The sequence below is a fragment of the Schistocerca serialis genome, chromosome 1, assembly GCF_023864345.2.
Source record: "Schistocerca serialis cubense isolate TAMUIC-IGC-003099 chromosome 1, iqSchSeri2.2, whole genome shotgun sequence".
Classification (NCBI taxonomy): Eukaryota; Metazoa; Arthropoda; class Insecta; order Orthoptera; family Acrididae; genus Schistocerca; species Schistocerca serialis.
Genome location: NC_064638.1, coordinates 137,536,050 through 137,542,662, shown reverse-complemented (window position 1 = coordinate 137,542,662; position 6,613 = coordinate 137,536,050). Strand labels below are relative to the sequence as shown.

Here is a 6,613-nt window from a genome sequence, read left to right as displayed (position 1 = left end):
GGTGTATCAGTGCGAACTGGCCAAGGTGCCTACAAAGAATGGCGTGCCGCACGCATCTATGTTACACGGCGTAAGAACAATGATGGTAAAACAATCATAACCTACAGGGACTGGAAACAAATGCATCGTCTTGTCAAAGACGTGAGACTTCTAACCAAACAGGAATTGTTGCTGTCAGTATATGCACGCCTATTAACCAGTTTCGGAGCAGGCCTATTAACCAGTTTTGGAGCGAACGTAGTGAGGGGAAAAATGGAATTGACATTTGGAGTCGAGTAGGATCGAGTACCTAACAAAAGGCTCACAGCGGTACATGAAAGTTACACGTCTTCAAGGGGGCGAACAGCAAATAATTTGGGAAACAGCTGGCTTGAGACGTGTTGTGTGGTCGGCAAGTCGCGTTTTTTTTATTTATTTATTTTTTTTTATTTTTTATTTTTTTTTTTTGGGAGCGACTCGATGTAGTGACGGCTCAGTAAGTTTAACCTGCAGTGGTTAGAGGCTCTAGATCGGGCTGGAGGTCATACTGTGATGTTTAGGGGCTGCTTTTCGTACCATGAGTTGTGCCCACTCATTCGGGTTCCCGTCACCACGAACCAGGATATTTCTTCTAACATCCTTTGTGACCGAGTGTTACCCTTTCCTCTACAACTTCATGGTGAGTATGTATCGGACACTCCCGTGTTTCAAGATGACAACAGGCTGCCACGCGTTAGGTTCCTGGTTTGACGAACACTCAGACAAGCTTTTGCCCCTGTGCCCCGCTTAACCATCCCACCTTAATCCGATAGTAAATGTCTGGGACTATTTAGAACAGCGGGTGGAATGTAGCGATCAACATTTCCGCAATTTAGTATTTGTACGCGATATAACACCAATGAGTGAATTCAGCTGAATATTGCTTGTTGGACGAAGCTCGTGATTATCATGTACTCTCTCTCTCTCTCTCTCTCTCTCTCTCTCTCTCTCTCTCTCACACACACACACACACACACTTGTCGGCCATGAATGCGTTGGAGAGTGTACAACCATCGATAAACAGTTTTCATTTGCGATAGTTATCCGCACAGTTCACGAAATCCTAACGTCCAATCATCTGAAATTTCTCATGTAATCTTCTCACACTATAGTCACTTTGCTGAGCGGGTCGGCTGCCAATCTACGAATCCTAAGGTCAGGAATCAAATCTTCAGTTCATGTTAGTACTTTTTCTCTAACTTGTTGCTTATTTCACCTATGACACTCCCGTGGTCAAAGCAACCTTCGGTTTGATATCAGGTTTACTTATTTATAATTTTCTAACACTGACGCACAAGCACACACACACACACACACACACACACACACACAAATTGTTCATATCTTAACAAAACTAAAACTAAACTCCTCCCGAAGAGTCCTTGAAGGCCCAACCGTTACCGACCGGCCGCCGTGTAATCCTCATCCCACAGGCGCCACTGGATGCGGATATGGAGGGGCATGTGGTCAGCACACCGCTCTCCCGGCCGCTACTTATCAATCAAGTAGCTCCTGAGTTTGCTTCACAAGGGCTGAGTGCATCCCGCTTGCCAACAGCGCTCGGCAGATCGGATGGGCACCCATCCATGTGCTAGCCCAGCCCGACAGCGCTTAACTTCGGTGATCTGACGGGAACCGGTGTTACCGCTGCGGCAAGGCTGTTGGCACGTTCATATCTTAATACTCAAGTAAAACCATACACGTAAGATACGCTCGTGTACAAAACTTGAGTACCGAAGTAAATTTCGCGTTATGTGTCACTGCCAAGTAATATAGCTCGATGAAACTTTGACCATGCGTAGAAGTAACTGTTACAATATAGTACAGAAGGTAACCGAAACAAATACGTAATGACACGACCAAAAATGACGATTTGATTCAAATACATTACTTACACTGAAGTCATCCCGATTCATGATGCTGCCCTTGACATCACAGAAGGCGGGGTATGGTTCTTAATAGGGTGTAATATCAGCACAGGCAGCAGCGCGTGCTGTGCAACGTGCTCCCGCGCTGGCCACAAAGTTGGTAAATAATTCTTGGGGCAGAGCCTTCCATTCCTCGATCAGTGCGGTTGACAACTGATGGATGGTCGTTGGTGCATATGGACGTGCTGCGTATTTCTCCCAAACGCATCCCATACGTGATAGATGTGATTTAAGTCGGAGGAACGGGCACACCAGTCTATTCGCCGAATATTCTCTCAACGCATCCTACTGAAAACGTTGTCCTGCCGTTTGTAACGCCCAGGTGCCCCAATCATGAATCGCGGTGACTTCAGTGTCATTTTTGTCTTGTAATAGAAGTGTCATTTCTGTTTGTCTCATAATGCAACTCTTCAGTTACCTTCTGTACTACACTTGAGCAGTTCTTTCAGTATATGGTCCAAGTTTCATCGAACAATGTTACTTGGCAGTGACACATCGTGTGAAAGTTACTTTCGTCCTCAAGTTTTACACACCAGTGTGTGTTTTCCTGTTGATGTATAGTGTCGAACAGTTAAGTCTAATCACGTAATGACAACTTAAATGGCTCTAGACGGAGTCCTAGATTTTTGCAAATTATCACTGTTCCAAGCGATATATCATCATTTGTCTAATCGGATACTAATGTATCTCTCCGCCTATTTATGCGCTACAATCTCTTGCAGTTGCAGCTTTCCACGTATAGCTGGAAAATTAAAACACTTAACTACCAGAAATATATGACAGCGACGGGGTATGCTCTTTGAGATGTTGTTCAAGAATTTTATTCGCATCTAATCCCATCCCAGACAATGATTTGTGCGGCAGTAGTCCTTGGACGCAGATGATAAGTTCATACCGTCTTCCCCATACGGGCATGTTTACAGGATTCGTTAATGGAAACCTCACTGGTTGGTCCATGTACACGATATCTTTCAACTGCGAGAAATTCCTCCACCAAAGCAGCTCTACACAGTGCGTTTCCGTAAGAGCAACCAAATTTTAACAGAATGTAGAGGATGCTCCACTGAACAACCTGAAGCAGGGAACCTGGGGTCGAAGAATCCAGCTTCAGGGGATAATAGGAATAAAACAGCGTTACAGGGTATTTTTTTATTCACATTAGTTACAGTTAACTGCAAATACCATCACTGACACAATGAAAGTACCATTCGTACTGTATCTTACAAAATGTGCTGCAACTGCCGGCCATCAACCTCAGTGCAAGCATGACACAGGCGACCAAGATTCTAATGCACTCAGGCAGATATCCTTGGTATGTTTGGAATAACATCACAGGCAGCTAAAATTCTGGCAACTAATTCCACCTCCGTCTCCACTGCGGTTCCATACAAAAATGACTTTAGATACCCCCATAGGAAATAAACAAGAGGATTCAGGTCAGGTGACCTCGCAGGCCGTGGAATAGGAACTCTGCTTCCAATCCAGCGACCCGGGAATACAGCACTGAGATGGTTGCGGACGTACACACTTAAGTGAGGCGATGCACCGTCATGTTGTATCCACACCCTCTCACGAACAGCCAAGGGTATGTTCTCCAATAACTCAGGCAGAACTCCTTGCATGAACGTCAAGTAAGGTGGCCATTCAGACGGCCAGCTAGAAGATATGACCAATGAGATAGTCGCCTACAATGCCAGCCAGATATTCACAGCAAAATGTACCTGATGGTATGATTCTATTACAGCTAGAGGTCTTTCCTCATCCCATACATGGCTATTCCTGCTGTTCGAAATACCGTCACGATCAAACCAGGACTCGTCAGTAAACAGCACGATTTTGAAGAAATGTGATTGGTGAATCCACCAACCACAGATACCATGCGACCCTTGGTGCAACGTCAGTCACAAGCATTGTATGCACTCGTTGTGGGTGATATGGGTGTAACTGTTGTTCGTAGAGTATTCGCCACAAGCTAGTATGTGCAGCGCCCATTTGACATGCAACACGAAGAGTACTTGGTAGTGGAGTCCGCTGCAATGCGTTCCAGTACCTCCTCTTCAAAATCGGGTTTGCGAGTAGTCTTCATGTTGCCAGGTCCCTCGTTTCTGCTTTCCAATCAACCAGTCTCCCGCATTCGTCGATCGACGGAAATAAAGACTCGTCATGATGGATGTTACGAAATCGTTCTCTGTACACTCTTTCAGCAGCGAGAGCATTGCAACATACTTCCCTATAGACAAATGCATGTTGGTGAGTTCAGCGGAACTGTATCGGTACTGCTCCAGCATATTGTACTGTACGTCTCTGAATAGAGCTGAGTAATGAATGGGTCTGTCGTTGATTCAACACGTTCTGTCATGGGAAAATGTAAATACTATACAACAGAGCCACCTTATGGACAAGTAAAGTAAACAAAATCTGCATCATGATTAACTAGTAATCAGGCTCGTCCTCCTTGTCTCCTCGTAGGAAATAAAGAATGCACATGTAAATAAACAGCACAGTACGTGTAAACTTGTACGCATGATAGTTCTAAATGAACTCGAAAACAGTAATGATAGACAAATCGGTAGAAAAGTTTACTTCCTTATCTCTTTAAGCTGGCTTCTCCGACCCAGGTTCCCTACCTCAAATTGTTCAGTGTAGCATTCTCTATGACCTCTTACATTTTCGCACGCTATTACGGCCACACTCTGTATAGACGAACATCATCTTTCACCAAAGTAGTTATTTCGCGCGATGTTTCTCTCGATGTATGGGCTACCAGTTTTCGTTATACATAGTCCACATAGAAAATATCTTTCAGCTGCGAGAAATTCGTTCACCGAAGCAGCTCCGTATGGACGGCCATTGTCTTTCACCAAAATGGTGCCGGCCGGTGTGACCGAGCGGTTCTAGGCGCTTCAGTCTGGAACCGCGCGACCGCTACGGTCGCACGTTCGAATCCTGCCTCGGGCATGGATGTGTGTGGTGTCCTTAGGTTAGTTAGGCTTAAGTAGTTCCAAGTTCTAGGGGACTGATGACCTCAGATGTGAAGTCCCATAGTGCTCAGAGCCATTTGAACCAAATGTTTCATTTCTATGACGTTCCTGTGGATGTGTGGGCTACGAGTTTCCCAGCATACAAATGTGCGACGAGAGCCACCCAGCAACATGAAGAACATTTTCTCTCTGAGAAGGACATTTGATCATTCATTCATAGTCCAGTTTCGATGTGGCTAACACATAACAATCGGGTTTGACTCTGCACTGAGGGAGAAACACAGTGGCTGACGTCTGGTATACATTTCAACCGCTCTGAGCTTCGAAACATTGTTGGGCAATTCCAACACCGAGGCAGTCGTAAGTACTGCGAACAAACAAACTATCGCAACAAAAAAAAGGTTTGTTGTAGAGTAATGAAGTTTCGGGAGTACATTTTTGTACCTAACATATGTAAGCGATTAACTCTGCAAGATCACAGGTTAATGTAAATGTGAGATAAGCCACTGCAAATGCGAAATGCAGGTTCATTAATAACCTGTGTACCGGCCAGAATGTTGAATGCAAGCATGCAAACGTGCACGCATTGTGTTGTGCATGTACCGGATGTCAGTTTGTGGGGTGGCGTTCCAAGCGTGTTGCACTTGGTCGGTCACTACAGGGACGGTTATCTTTGTTTGAGGATGGCGCTGGAGTTGTCCTCCCATGATGTCCCATACGTGCTCGACTAGAGCGAGATCTGGTGAGAGAGCAGGCCAAGTCAAAATCTTGATACACTGTAGAGCATGTTGGGTTACAATAGCAATATGTGGGCGAGCGTTATCCTGTCGGAAAACACTCTGTGGAGTGCTGTTCATGAATGACAGCACAACAGGTCGAATTACCATACAGAAAATGGTTCAAATGTCTCTGAGCACTATGGGACTTAACATCTGAGGTCATCAGTCCCCTAGAACTTGGAACTACTTAAGCCTAACTAACCTAAGGACACCACACACATCCATGCCCGAGGCAGGATTCGAACCTGCGATAGTAGCGGTCGCGCGGTTCCGGACTGAAGCGCCTAGAACAGCTCGGCCACAGCAGCCGGCTGAATCACCACACAGAAATATAATTTTGCAGAGTGCGTGGGATAACACGAGGGTTCTCCTGTTGTAATACGAAATCGCATCCCAGATCATAACTCCATCTGTAGGTCCAGTGTGTCTGGCACGCAAACAGGTTGCTTGCAGATCCTCAACTAGCCACCTTGTAACCAAAATACAGCCATCATTGGCCATTGGCACCGAGGCAGAACCAATTTTCATCAGAAAGCACAACAGACACCCCCCCCCCCCCTCTTGCCCTTCAGTGAGTTCTCGCTTGACAGTCGCAAATGGTGGTGTTTTCGGGTCAGTGGAATGCACGCTACAGGGCATCTGGCTCGGGGCTGTCCTTGAAGTAACCGATTTGTAACAGTTAACTGCGTCACTGTGGTGCCAACTACTGTTCAAACTGCTACTGCAGATGCAGTGTCCTGTGCCAGAGCCATAAGCCGAGCACGATGGTCTTCGTTCTTGGTAGTGCCACGTGGTCGTCTGGAGTGCGACCTTCTTGCGACCGTACATTCTCGTGACTGCCACTGCCAGAAACAACAGCGGCTACATCATGCAAAGTCTTTCTGCACTGTCGCAGAAGGAACCTCCA

At 45.9% G+C, this 6,613-nt stretch overlaps 1 pseudogene; it reads right to left on the bottom strand.

Annotated features, from left to right (window-relative positions):
- Positions 1-1,566: 1,566 nt before the first annotated feature.
- LOC126426886 (5S ribosomal RNA) lies at positions 1,567-1,684 on the bottom strand (annotated as a pseudogene).
- Positions 1,685-6,613: the final 4,929 nt, after the last annotated feature.